At 43.0% G+C, this 15,439-nt stretch overlaps 1 protein-coding gene across 3 annotated transcripts in view; it reads left to right on the top strand.

The window, feature by feature from the left end:
* The window catches only part of LOC124794698 (irregular chiasm C-roughest protein), a 1,925,819-nt gene that overhangs the window by 568,205 nt on the left and 1,342,175 nt on the right, over positions 1-15,439 (top strand). The window lies entirely within an intron of this gene.

Genomic DNA, 15,439 nt, shown 5'->3' with positions numbered 1-15,439 from the left:
CATTGGTCGAGATCCAATGACTGTTAGCAGAATATGGAATCGGTGAGTTCAGGAGGGTAATACGGAACGGTGTGCTGGATCCCAACAGCCTCGTATCACTAGCAGTCGAGATGACAGACGTCTTAACCGCATGGCTGTAACGGACTGTGCAGCCACGTCTCGATCCCTGAGTCATCAGATGGGGACGTTTGCAAGACTACAACCAACTGCACGAACAGTTCGACGACGTTTGCAACAGCATGGACTATTAGCTCGGAGTCCATGGCTGCGGTTACCCTTGACGCTGCACCACAGACAGGAGCGCCTGCGATGGTGTACTCAACGACGAACCTGGGTGCACGAATGCCAAAACATCATTTTTTCGGATGTATCCAGGTTCTGTTTACAGCATCATGATGGTCACATCCGTGTTTGGCGACATCGCGGTGAACGCACATTGGAAGCGTGTATTCGTTATCGCCATACTGGCGTATCACCCGGCGTGATGGTATGGGGTCCCATTGGTTACACGTCTCGGTCACCTCTTGTTCGCATTGACTGAACTTTGAACAGTGGACGCTACATTTCAGATGTGTTACGAACCGTGGCTCTACCCTTCATTCGATCCCTGCGAAACCCTACATTTCAGCAGGATAATGCACGACCGCATGTTGCAGATCCTGATTGGGCCTTTCTGTATACAGAAAATATTCGACTGCTGTCCTGGCCAGCACATTCTCCAGATCTCTTACCAACTGAAAACGTCCCGTCAGTGGTGGCTGAGCAACTGACTCGTCACAATACGCGTCACTACTCTTGATGAACTGTAGTATCGAGTTGAAGCTGCATGGGCAGCTGTACCTGTACACGCCATCCAAGCTCCGTTTGACTTAATGCCCAGGCGTATCGAGGCCGTTATTACGGCCAGAGATGGTTGTTCGAGGTACTGATTTCTCAGGATCTATGCACCCAAATTGCGTGAAAACGTAATCACAGGTCAGTTCCAGTATAATATATTTGTCCAATGAATATCCGTTTATTATCTGCATTTCTTTTTGGTGTAGCAATTTTAATGGCCAGTAGTGTATATGAAATATAAAAGTCGTATTAACTTTAGCTTTTTCCTGAATGATGGTTGACAAACGAAACCACTCGCAATAAATGTGTAATATTCAATACAGCAAGGTAAACATGCGTTTCTTAGAACGAAATCAACACACTTTGAACGCGGAATGGTAGTTGAAACTAGAGGCACAGGACATTCCATTTCGAAAATCGTTAGGGAATTCAATATTCCGACACCCACAGTGTCTACAGTGGGCCTAAAATACCCAATTTCAGGCATTACCTCTCAACAGCGACAACCACAGTGGCCGACGGTCTTCCCTTAACGACCGAGACCAGCGTCGTTTGCGTAGAGTTATCAGTGCTAACGCAAAACCAATTATGAGTGAAATAAACTCAAAAATCAATGTGGGACGTACGACGAAAGCACCCGTTAGTACCGCGAAATTTGGACTACGGCAGCAGATGAAAGATGCGCGTGCCTTTCCTAACCGCACGACATCGCCCGCAACGCCTTTTATGGGCTCGTGACCATAACCGTTGCACCCTAGGCGATTGGAATACAGTGGCCTTGTCACAGGAATCCCGATTTCAGTTGGTAAGTGCCGATGGTAGAGTTCGATCGTGGCGCTAACCGCATAAATCACTCTGCAAGCTGGTCGTAGCTCCATAATTGTGTGGGCTCCGTTTACTTGGAATGGACTGGGTTCTCTGGTCCAATTAAACCGTACATTGGTTATCTTCGGTTGCTTCACTCCTGTTCCCGAACAATGATTCAGTTTTTACGTATGACAACGCGCTGTCACACCGGGCCACAGTTGTTCGCAATTGGTTTGAAGATCACTCTGGACAATTCGAGCGAATGATTTGGTGACCCCGACATGAATCCCATCGAACATTTACGGGACATAATCAAAGTGTCAGTTCCAGCGTAAAATCCTGCGCCGGTAACACTCTCAATTACGGACAGCTGTAGAGGTATGATGTTTCAACATTTCTGCAGGACTTCCAGCGACTTGTTTGGTCCATGCCACATCGAGTTGCTGGGCGCTTCAGTCCGGAACCGCGTGACTGCTACGGTCTCAGGTTCGAATCCTGCCTCGGGCATGGGTGTGTGTGATGTCCCTAGGTCAGTTAGGTTTAAGTAGTTCTAAGTTCTAGGGGACTGCTGACCTCAGAAGTTTAGTCCCATGGTGCTCAGAGCCGTTTGAACATCGTTGTTTGCTCCCCTACCCCTAATCAACCAACCAGCCGATTATGTGTAACACGTGCCTAGTTCGGCAAAGCAGAGCCCAAAAAGGTCCTCCTAAGCCACTGGATCGATTTCTACCAAATATGCTACAATCATATCAAATGGAAAGAAATGCTGTGGGGCGAAGAATGAGCAACCTCCTATTGGTTCAAAATGGTTCAAATGGCTCTGAGCACTATGCGACTTAACATCTGAAGTCATCAGTCCCCTAGAACTTAGAACTACTTAAACCTAACCAACCTAAGGACATCACACACATCGATGTCCGAGGCAGGATTCGAAATTGTGACCGTAGCAGCAGCGTGGTTCCGGACCGAAGCGCCTAGAGCCGCTCGGCCATAGCGTCCGGCTTGTGTGTGTGTGTGTGTGTGTGTGTGTGTGTGTGTGTGTGTGTGTGTGTGTGTACTGTTTTTCACTTTTCCTTGTCAGTAATTTGAGACAATCGTATTTGTTCCCACGTTACGACAATGTGCTGGTATGATTCAAAATATCGGATGCATCATGTATTTTTGTCTTTGTACCAGGAGGAAACAGTTTCTCACTCGCTACATTCATATGACGTCGTTACTTTATGTTCACTTGACAAAGCAGTGCACTAGAATTCAGTTGGACCGAAGCAAGTGAACATGGTCGGCGGACACTGCAAAAGTTGTAATAATTGCGTGTGGTTCAATAACCTAGTACAAGTCTTCCAATTGAACGCCATTTCGGCGACTGTAGTGTCCCTGATATACCCTAGTAATCCTGTAGTAGCAAATGGGCCTACAGTTGAACTTGGAATCACACAGACTGGTGAACGGGTGTTAATGTGACGGGAACGAACAGTGTAACACGACTTGGAAATTTTATGTAGAAAGAGCACTTCTTATCCAGATCAATTTATTTTGTGTCTGCTGCACTGAAGAATTCATGTATTTGCTAATCTAAATAGAAACAGTCATAAGACGAGAGAACCATTCCTTAAACGCGTTGTTGTCTCTTAAATTGGTTTGTTGTGTGTTGTGTGCCGAATAATTATAACAAATGGGAATATTGTCAGTGGTGTTGAATGTGAATATTTGAAACATCGGTAGTTTAGTGTATCTATGTTCACAGAAAATTGTCCTTGTATTTACCACTTGAAGTCAGACTTCCTAACACACACGTGAAATGTTTCGACGAATCTCGTTAGTCTTAGAACGTTACCGAGTTACAAGTTCTGCAGATCACCGACCGACGGTAGGACTGAGCCTCCATCCCTCCCCATCCTGCCTTCCATTCCGCCCGGAACTCCCTCCTCCCCTCCCCCACCCAATTCGCTGCTCTCGGCGAAGCTACAATAGCTCCCAAGCAGTACAAGGCTCATTGTGCATTTAATTAAGACCGGGGAGGTCTCATTGAAGAGAGAGACTTCAGGAGTTCATTATGGCGATACAGCCGGGGTCCCGGTACACAGCAGCGAAAGATATTACTCGTGTCGGGGTCTCGGCTGTTCTATAACGAACAGATCGCTCGACTATGTAGAACAGTGCAAATGAGCAAAGGTTAGATATCGTGAAGTAATGAGTCTGGAAAGCTTCGCTTCTGTCACATAGTACCATGCAGTTGATAATTACACATGTAACTGCAATGAGGAGAGGCTATGATAAGTGCTCGCCAATGAGTTTAGCTGACGAGTAATAGCTGGTGTACAATAAAGTAAATTTTACACACTTAACATCGGAAAGCTGTCAACCAAATTGAGAACCGAACTGGGCCGCACGGATTTCGCGGGCGAGAGCACCTTTCGATATATAGACGACAGAAAATAGTGACCTTTTGAAGTTTCGATGCGCACTCGGTTAGCTCAAATAGTTCAAATGGCTCTCAGCACTATGGGACTTAACATCAGAGGTCATCAGTCCCCTAGAACTAAGAACTACTTAAACCTAACTAACCGAAGGACATCACATACATCCATGCCCGAAGCAGGATTCGAACCTGCGACGCAGCGGTCGCGTGGTTCCAGACTGAAGCGACTAGAACCGCTCGGCCACAACGGCTGGCTCGGTTAGCTCACGTAGAGCACCTTCTTTCTTGACAAATTTGCTTTCACCGACTATACCGCTCCACAGCGGGCTAGAGCTAAGTAAAGTGTATTCCAAAAGTATGCATCTGATTTCACAGGACCGTGTCGTCCTCAATAAAGACGGATCTAAGGGTAAATTTTAATAAACGTATGTGATTAAAATGTTTGTTTTCAAAACACCCATCAGCATTTACAGGGGTACACTTTTTAGAAATTTGCGGAGTGTCCTACTTAAATGCAAATATCACAGTAACTGTCACCATCAACGAAATTATGGACACGACATAATGAAGGTGACATATAAAGTTATAAGGAATGCGAAAATGAAAATTTTTGCCGAATATTTTGAGTAAAATCATATGAAAAAGACACCAGGGCGTGCGACTCGATTCTGTCAGCGGGCAATGTCTGTCTCATGTTCGGAACAAACGAATGAACTCGTCCACCGCTTCGGATGAAAATTGGTCATTACGCACCGGTCACCACATCTTGCTTAGACTTCAGTTAAAGTTTTTGTGATTTGTAAGATGTATCTATGCACAGTCAGCACTAGGTAGCAATTTATAAATATGTTGGTGCTGATTGTCAAACTTTTAAAATTCGATAAACAAAATTTAATCTGCAATACATGCATTGCCGTGCAGAGACAATCATGATTGCATGCGTCAGAGTATCTAAGTATTCACCGCGAAAAAATTTGGCATTTCCACGATTCTTACCGCAACAGATAAACTTAAAGTGAAGTCGAGTACTGACTGATCAGTAGGAAGCACCATTCCGTTTTGGCTCCTCCGTCAGCGTCTTATGGTATTCCGGCGTGGGAATTTCTGAGTGTACTAGGATTGCAAAGAAAAAAAAAGTAAGTTTATTTTTTCGAGTTGATAAAGAAAAGCAATAAAATCCTGCAATTATCTATGGTAAAGCTTTTAACAACTTTCTTTTTTACTTCGGCCTACAATAGACAAGTGGATACTGGAAACAATTGTATCTTCCCCCCTCCAGCTCCCCGGAATCTCTTCATTTGTTCGCTGAGGTTCTTCCTCCGTTTCTCTGCCCAGAGGATCTTGGTCCTTATACTTCGCTTTTCATATAACCTTCCTGCGAAATACCTCTTTATATCATATCTCTTTCTGATTAATCGCAGCTACCTCCATGTCCCTTCTTATTTTATGAAACTATTTTGCGGTCGCCTTTAGTTTGGTGACGTAGTTGAAGATTTTCTTTGTCAATCTCCATTCGCTCATCTGACACTCCACTCCTTTTCTCTATCATCAGACATCAGCAAAAACACCCAGTGAGTGCGTTAGCGTCTATAGAATAAACGACTGGGGCTAGGAGTGGACCCTTATTCTATGACACAGCACAACGGTGTTTAGCTGTACAGACCGGCCGTTGTGGCCGTGCGGTTCTAGGCGCTTCAGTCTGGAACAGCGTGACCGCTACGGTCGCAGGCTCGAATCCTGCCTCGGGCATGGATGTATGATGTCCTTAGGTTAGTTAGGTTTAAGCAGTTGTAAGTTTTAGGGGACTGATGACCACAGATGTTAAGTCCCATAGTGCTCAGAGCCATTTGAACCATTTAGCCATTTAGCTGTAGACAAATTGATTTTAATTCAAGATTATAGTCAAAGAAGTACACGAATTTACATAGGTTATAACACGACAATGTTAGGACAGTTGTCATGATAACACATTAAGTTCTGTACAATCAAAATAACTCTGAACACAACAATGTCAAATTTTAACCAGAAGGTTCTCTACAAAATTGTTGTTACTACTACATCGTGAAATTGGTCAATATTACGACAAATCATCCATTCCGGTTCTGAGTTCGGTACTATTTAGGATAACAATCAAGTCTACAGAGGATGGTTAGTTTTTGAGACAAACTGAGCAAAAGATTACTCGAGGTTGCTCGAGTCCACAGTGGACGCAAGCTGGTGAGCCAGCAAGTTTACGCCTCTGCTACCAGTGTTTACCTTAGCTGCGATGATCCTTCGGCTGCATGGCAGCTTTCATCCTCTGAAAATCCTATAAAAGCTAATCAAAATCTTTGCTGATTTTATCAGAAGAAACTATCCTATGTTTCTCGCTAGGCGAGAAAACATGCACTCATCCCTAGTCTTGAAATATGCGATATGCACGTGCATGGATGGAGCAGCGTGCATATCACAGTGCCCTTCCAGTTCTCGCAAGAACAATTAACTATGTGGCTGTTCCGTTTCTGCGCTGTTGGAGCTCAACGATGCTACAGCTAATATGTAGCTGAATGTCAGCCGAAGTGAACGTAGTGTTCACTTCAAAATTCCTCCTTTGCGTCGTACAGAGCGTGATGCACCCTGTTCTGCACTTGACGCTGCTTCAGAGGAGAGTCCTTGAAATTTTAGGTCTTGTTTCTTTCGCAGCAAAACTGTCCACCATCTGGCTCCTTTCGTGCTTCACGTCACGGCTTTCTCCAATCAATAGGAGCGTTCCTTTCATCTTGTGGAAACTATCTCTGCCAATCGCAAAGGGCCTACCATCAAACTGCGTCGAAATTTCGGCACTTTACTCCTTCCTAGTTCATTTCAGCCAATCAGACATTTTCGCTCCACACGCCTAAAAGTTACATGCGTACATCACCTGCATACCACACGCATTTCACATGATGCTCTTCGTCACTGGTCTGTTTGTATCCATCTGGAAATTTCCCAAAGCAGCTTTCTAAAGATTCTCTCCATATCACTCTGCTGGCCCGGTACCTGCCCTCTTCGATGAATCACCCAGCGATTTCGTTGTCCCTCGCCACGGGTCGCTTGAGCTTCTGTTGCACCTAGGCCATGATGTCACAAGTCCCATCTCCTAACAAACTAAAACATTTCCTCAAGCAGCTCTTTTCTTCTCTTGCTCATTGACATGCAGGTTTTAGGTTCGGTGTGTTAATACCGTCGACTGTCATACCTTTGCATTGCGTACTGTACATTTTAATAGGCAAATCTGCTCATTTTCGACAAAGTATGCCAGGTGACATATTCATCTACCTGTTATGATGTATAAAATTTCTCAAGTAAGGCACAAAACTGACATTCATTTAATCTGCCACCTTAAACTCATACTGAAGAAATGTCCATAAGACTTAAGCTATCTCATGCGTCTAGTGTGCGTAAGCTTCTCCACCTACTGATACAGATTATGATTCATACAGTTAATGATCCTTACTCTCCTCTCAGATACCATCTTTGTCACTTGCACTATGAGAATCTTCCTTAAACTTTTTCTTTCTGTCCTGTCTAGTTCTCCCATTTCTCCTAACTTATTCAGTATGAGACATTCCAAACTGTGAACTGCTTCTGGCTTAAAAACCATGGTTTGGCACTTAATTTTCGTATTGCGAGAAATTGTTGAGTCTTGTTTTTCTTAATCTATTTATTTATTTGTTTTTTGCTGTATCGTGTAATTTGAATACTGTCAGAGCTTATTCTTTATCGTTGGTTAACAATGCCATATCACGAGAGAACACTAGTTATATAAGAATGTACAGCCTACAGTTGCCTGCAGCCTACAGTTAACCTGCAACTGTAGGCTGTATATTCTTATGTAAATAATTTCAGTTGCTGTCGCTGCATAAAAATGTTAAAAATTAATAACACTAGGTACTCCACCTTCAAAACCTGCTTCATTGGATCTAAACAGATTATTTCTTGTTCTTCGTCTTCTTTTCTTGACAACTTGACACAGTTGACACAGTGTATTAAAATATATGCTAATGACGTAACAGATAATATTTAACACCATCAGGATCTTTACAGATGACGGCGTTGTCTCTGCATTTTATATGTTACAATACGTTATTTTTATGAAATAGAAAGAGAAAGGAAGATGATCCGAACCTGGTACGGAGGACGACAGTTGGCTCTGAAGTTAAATTAAACGTGATGTACTGTCAGTAAATGGATGAAAAGATGAAATATAATTCGACTACGCTATCGGCGACTAGTCACTTAAGTACTGCCACAACTTTCAAGTATCTGAAAGCATCTGGTAAAAGCCATATAAGACATAAATGCAGCCGCCAGGACAGAAGATGCCAGATGTGTTGGAACAATGCTAGGAAAATGTAATTCACTTTGAGGTTCTCCGATGACATTGTAATTCTGTCAGAGACAGCAAAGGACTTGGAAGAGCAGTTGAACGGAATGGACAGTGTCATGAAAGGAGGATATAAGATGAACATCAACAGAAGCAAAACGAGGATAATGGAATGTAGTCGAATTAAGTCGGCTGATGCTGAGCGAATTAGATTAGGAAATGAGACACTTAAAGTAGTAAATGAGTTTTGCTATTTGGGGAGCAAAATAACTGATGATGGTCGAAGTAGAGAGGATATAAAATGTAGACTGGCAATGGAAAAGAAAGTGTTTCTGAAGAAGAGAAATTTGTTAACATCGAGTATTGATTTAAGTGTCAGGAAGTCGTTTCTGAAAGCATTTGTATGGAGTGTAGCCATGTATGGAAGTGAAACATGGACGATAACTAGTTTCGACAAGAAGAGAATAGAAGCTTTCGAAATGTGGTGCTACAGAAGAATGCTGAAGATTCGATGGGTAGATCATATAACTAATGAGGAGGTATTGAATAGGATTGGGGAGAAGACAAGTTTGTGGCACAACTTAACTAGAAGTAAGGATCGGTTGGTAGGACACGTTCTGAGGCATCAAGGGATCACCAATTTAGTATTGGAGGGCAGCGTGGAGGGTAAAAAAGGTAGGGGGAGACCAAGAGATGAATACACTAAACAGATTCAGACGGATGTAGGTTGCAGTAGGTACTGGGAGATGAAGAAGCTTGCACAGGATAGAGTAGCATGGAGAGCTGCATCAAACCAGTCTCAGGACTGAAGACCACAACAACAACATGCAAAAGTTGTCGTCTGCAAAATCATCGTTTCGCTAATTCTTGAGCATTGTTTTGCCGGTACTGAATTAGCGGAAGAGTGAGAGAAAAAATGCGAAAAAGAACTGCACGACTCAACATGGATTTGCTGAGTCTGCATGAGTGCGTCACAGAGGCCGTCGACGCCTCCAGAAGAACATTATAGAGTGAGCCTTTTGTGCGTCGCGGCGAAACTTACAAAATTCCGAGACTCGATGTTTCAGTTGACGTACAATACCTCCAACATATCTCTTCGCGCAGCGACCACGACGCAAAAACTACAGAAATTCCGGCTCCCACAAAAGGATGTCGCATTCTTTTAGCGAGACATCATCGAGTGGAATATGAACTGGGAGAAAGGAATCTGGAAACCTCTGCACACACCGTCACACACCGCTTGGTGTATTGTGGAGTACATGGGTAAATGTTTAAAACTATTCCTGTGCAGCTGATATGTTTACCAAAATTTGTCTGTAGCACTCATCCCGTTAACCGCGTTAGCGCGCCGTTTTGGGCGATGCCCGGAGCGCCGGCGGGTCTCAACAGGAGGTTGGCGGCGCTGGCCGTTTGTCATCCGGACGCCATTGAGGCCTGGCCGGGGTCCCCTGGGCCGCCGTCCGTTCTCGGTCTGTTCATCCCGCCATCGCAGGCGCTGCCGTACGCTCCCGCTCCACGACAAAGTCGCGGTCAGCGCGCCACGGCCGAAAAATGGAAACAAATAGGATGGGCCGCCGGAAACAGAACGGCACGCCGGAAGCCGAATGGAGCAAAGCTGCTCTGCGCTGCCCCCGGGCCGAACGCAAACTTTGCCGTATTTGTACCGAACTACTCGGCAAGTCCGCTACAGTCTGTCACCACTGAGACTTTACTATATGCTCGGTTCGGTTACTTTCGGCACAGTCAGATTCTTAATTTTATTTCTTGCTTCACATCTTTAACTGCTACTTTGTGGCACCAGGCAGGTAATCAGAGATGCCGTCACCGTCACTTTTAACATGCCAGAGATGCTTCTGAATTCAATAACAAGAAAATGAAAATTTAAATGTTTGAAAAAAATCATAATCTGTTTAGACCAGTGCTCAGTACATCGCTTTAACATACTTTCCATGAATTTGCTATACACGGAAACGTAAACTTTGAAAAACATTCGTGCGAAAAAGTTGCATGTCATGCAACTGATTTAAGTAGAATAACAGAAACAGATTGACAATTCCGTGATTTTTTTGCTTCCAGACCAGTATGTCGTGTTGCAAGGCTTATTTCTCTGACAGAAATATGGCCTGGATCACATCCTACTGTTCATAGAACCATCAAATATGCATATAACGTACTTCATTGTACGATTAAACTCTGACGATATTGACGACATGATTTACACGACGTGAAATGATAAGTCAGCATTATTAGCATTTCAAATGGTTCAAATGGCTCTGAGCACTATGGGACTTATCTTCTGAGGTCATCAGTCCCCTAGAACTTAGAACCAATTAAACTTAACTAACCTAAGTACATCACACATATCCATGCCCGAGGCAGGATTCGAACCTGCGACCGTAGCGGTCGCGCGGTTCCAGACTGTAGCGCCTAGAACCGCTCGGCCACCGCGGCCGGCTATTAGCATATCACTGCTTGTGCATGTACGAAGATTAAGGTGGTACGAAAGTGTAAATGGTGGTTAATGCTATTTTCTTCTAGTAGTATCTACTTATGAAGGGTATTTCAAAATTACTCCGACAAACTTTGCCGGCCGGGGTGGCCGAGCGGTTCTAGGCGCTACAGTCTGGAACCGCGCGAACGCTACGGTCGCAGGTTCGAATCCTGCCTCGGGCATGGATGTGTGTGATTTTCTTAGATTAGTTAGGTTTAAGTAGCTCTAAGTTCTAGCGGACTGATTACCTCAGAAGTTAAGACCCATAGTTCTCAGAGCCATTTGAACCCTTTTTTTGAAAAAACTTTGAGGGGAGTAAAAGCTTTCTTGGGGACAAAATGATGACGGTAACCTGTGTCCGGAAACATGATCCAACGCCGCTACAAAGCGTCGAAGGTACAGACGCTGGCGCCTGTATATGTGCATATACACGATATCCAACCCAACTTCGCTATCTCATATATTTCCGAAATGAGAAAAATGTGAAAAATGCAATTGGCCAGGGATGCACCTAGGGGCTCACACAATGGGCAAGCATGCACATTCCATAAATGTAAACAAACATCATTTTCAACACAAAGGTACGTTTTTTGGGTCGCACATGTATATTTCTCAACAGAAATTAGAACAAGAGGTACAGTTGGTGACGGCAGACTTGCTTTTATTGTTCTGAACCTCATGCCTTCTGAATTACGTAGACTTTAAAGGATGGGAACGGCACCAGAGTTTCTGCCGTACTGCGCAGAACAAGGATTCAACCAGCCCACATTACGGCATTACAGGAGATGCTGTGGCACCGTTTCCATTATTTACAGTCTAAATGTTTCAAAAGGCATGAGGTTTACAGTAGTGAAACCAACTCTTCCATCACTAATTGTACCTCCAGTTTTCATTTCGGTAGAAAAAAACATACACATGTGCCATTTAAAAAACATAACTTCTTGTAAAAAGTGATGTTTGTTTACTTGTATGGATTGTTCATTCCTGCCCATTGTATGAACCCCTGATATAGGTGCATCCCTAGCCAATTGCATTTTTTTGTACTTCTTCTGATTCGGAAATATATGGAGTAACAATGTTAGGTGGGATATCACATACATACGCCGATGCCTATAACTACGACGCCGTGTAGCATGGTGGGTTCATGTTTCCAGACTTGGGTTCCTATTCTCATTTTGTTCCTCAAGAGACCTTCTACATCCTCTCGAAGTTTGTCAGTGTAATTTTGGAACACCCTATCTTTAGTAAAGCTAGACTTTGTTTATTTTTCTTAGCTGGAGATGTTTCCCTTTCCGTTCTGTCTTACTTAATGTTGTGCTTGTAATCTTCTAGAAATTCTTGTCTTTTTAGAGGACCAACGTTTTCATGCATTTTATTAAAGTCCGAAAGGTAGATGAAAAATTTGGATATTAATATACGTAGAAATATACAAATTTATTTACTGAAACATTCCTCAAAACAGACGTTTCTCTCCAACATAAAAATAAACGTGGAACGTATGTATTCAACGCTATCTCTTCAAGATGTCCCGCCAGGTACACCGATATTTTTCTTTCTCATCATCTCCAACAAAGTTTCTCATTGTTTTCTGTAATTTTGGAGCCAGGTAGTCGTCGATCGTTCATTTCTTCATTTCATCATCTTCCCTCAGTTTCGCAACCGAGCGTCAGATTTAGAATTCTTGTTTCATCCATTCTTCTCTTATGTCTGTACGACTGTATTTTTCTTCGATCCAACACATCACGTGTTCTTCCTTTACTTCCATAACCTTCATCACTTCGGTATTCGTTACGTGGTGCTTCCTTCATATTCTTCCTGATCTTCACCAGACGTCCGTCTCTAACAATTTTTTATACGTCTCTGATTAGATGTCCAAGTCTCTGCCCAACACAGGACTGTATTCTATTATATCGACCCGAATATTCTATAATATCGACCCATAAGATTGAACTGAGATCCCAATGACCTTGCTTAGTTTATTAATTCTTGCATTATTTTCTAAATTCGAATTTCTCTCTTTTTCTAAAATGGACAACAGCTATCAATGACTATCGACAAATCTCATCTACATACAATTCATCCAGATCATTACTAAGATATTCTGTTGTTTTTTAATTAACCTGCAGAAAAATATAAGCGCTTAGAGTAAACTTTTGTCTGGAGGATCATTACCCCCATGGGATCACGCCCCCCCCTCCCCCCCCCCCCCCCCCCCCCCCCGCGCCGTATGTCGCGACATTCGTGCCGCTGAGGTTCCTGACGAACTGGGAAAAGTACCCTTCTACGGTTTTGTATATCAGCTAAAAGTCTAGATAATATCTTAATCTATCAAACTTAATATTTAAAAAGCTGACTAAAGGAAATGCAGAATGCCAGAATTTTACAAGATATGTCACTACAAACAAAATTTCGGTAGTTGTTCAGCAGCATTTTCAGCGTATTTTGCCATAAGTGACCCGTGGTGCCCAGTCTTACTGCAGTCGCTACAGAGTAATTGTATTTCGATTGAGCAAGCTGGGTCGCAGTGGTTTTGTTCTGCGATCAGTTCGGGTGCCACATCTGTTATTAATGGACTATTTCAAAAATGGTTCAAATGGCTCTGAGCACTATGGGACTTAACATCTGAGGTCATCAGTCCCCTAGAACTTAGAGCTACTTAAACCTAACTAACCTAAGGACAACACACACATCCATGCCCGGGGCAGGATTCGAACCTGCGACCGCAGCGGTCGCGCGGTTCCAGACTGAAGCGCCTAGAACCGCTCGGCCACTCCGGCCGGCGACTATTTCTTTTCGGGGCATGTGAAGAGCCTAATTTACGAGATTCCGATCGGTACTCTTCTGGACTTTGTTGCCAAGATTGCCTGAGCCATGGAAGTACTTCCCCAAACATATGGGATTCTTGAATGTGTAAGACAGTCGATGATGCGTCGCTGTACATTCTCTCTTGATCATGTTGAACAATATTCGTGAGGGAACAGCAATATTGCAGATTGAACACATAATAACAGAACTGTACACGTCTGGTTTTGGAGTTCTTCAGTTATTCTGTGTTTTGTGTTGCGTTTTTACTGATTGCGTATTACATTCTTTTTCACCGTTTCCAATTTATTTTCCGCATAAACAAAAGCAGCTGTAGTAACAAACCGAATGAATTATAGTTACATGAGTAGTCTGAAATGTTCCAGCGGAGCCCATAGATCCCTTATACCAAAATACTCAGAAAATATTCCCGAGGAACCTCCGTGGTTTTCTCAGTCAAGTTCGGAATCATACTATACAACTACCATTCAAATAAAATCATTCCGCTTTTGGCTGCTAAGATTTTACTGAGTGCGGTTGCAGTTTCGACAGGTGGTCATTTTCATGCATTGTGGGATATTGTAACCTACTCAGTAATATAAAGCTGTGACGTGGCGCGTAACAGCAGTTGCATGTGATGGTGTGAATTTATCTGCTGTTCCATATACCACACACACTATAAAGCTGATGAAATAATGATATAAGCACTCGAGTTTGAATTTCAGGCAGCGGGCGTGGTAAATGGATCACAATGTTTTAACAGCAAAAAGCGGAATGATTTCATTTAAAAATCATCAGACTACTATGTAATTACCTGTACGTCCACAAAAAACTCGTGTAACAGAGTTTTTTGTCACACCTCGAAGAATGCGTCATCATAACAGAGGAAAGTAATCGTGTAGTTACAGCCAGTGACCGTATGCCTAAGCAACATTGTACTGTAAAGGAAGATACTAGAAGTTTTTTGACCCCTGTGTATAATCTGTGTCTTCAGACAGAATAAATTACGAGTATTACTTGTATGATGAACTGGACGCAGCGTTTTCCTGGCTGATAACAGCAAACAGCCATTCGCGTTCCTGAGATTTTACGCTGACTCGGACGGAGGGACGAATGTCACCATGAAATCGGATCGCTTCCCGAGTTCCGCGCCATATTCTGGAATAGGTTCTCGGAGAAGACATCACGAACACCATACTTTGCCCGTTGGATGTCTGACATTGCTTTAAGCGTAACATACTGCAAAGGAAACGAAGGAAGGTTGGCATTTAACGACTCGTTGACCTCACGGCCTTTACAGATGCATTATAAGTTGCGTTACACAGGAATGGGAAAAGAAATCTGTCCGACCTGTGTCTCGCTAAGGTGCACCTTTTCGAATCGCACAGTGTTAACTATGAACGGAAAAGTTCTACTTGTCAAATGAAAATATAGATACCGGATACGACGTAGATGATACAGTTTTACAAAGGTTACTTCTATAATTATAATCACAACCTGCAGTAACGTCAACATTAATTTTTCAGGTATCTGAAATGTAATGACGAATCTAGACTTCTTGTGAGAGTGTACTAGAAAAACAATTGAAAAGTTCACCTGTTCGAATTGTTAACCAATTTATCATTTAGTATTTCATTTCCTGGTTTTATAACATGCCAAAACATCTCTCAGCCGTATTGAAATCCACTCTGTGACTTCCGTTAAAATAATGGAATATTTTTACGGTCACGGGGCA

Source organism: Schistocerca piceifrons, chromosome 4 (genome assembly GCF_021461385.2).
Source record: "Schistocerca piceifrons isolate TAMUIC-IGC-003096 chromosome 4, iqSchPice1.1, whole genome shotgun sequence".
NCBI lineage: Eukaryota > Metazoa > Arthropoda > Insecta > Orthoptera > Acrididae > Schistocerca > Schistocerca piceifrons.
The sequence above is the reverse complement of the archived record's forward strand: the minus strand, read 5'-3'. Positions and strand labels throughout refer to the sequence as shown.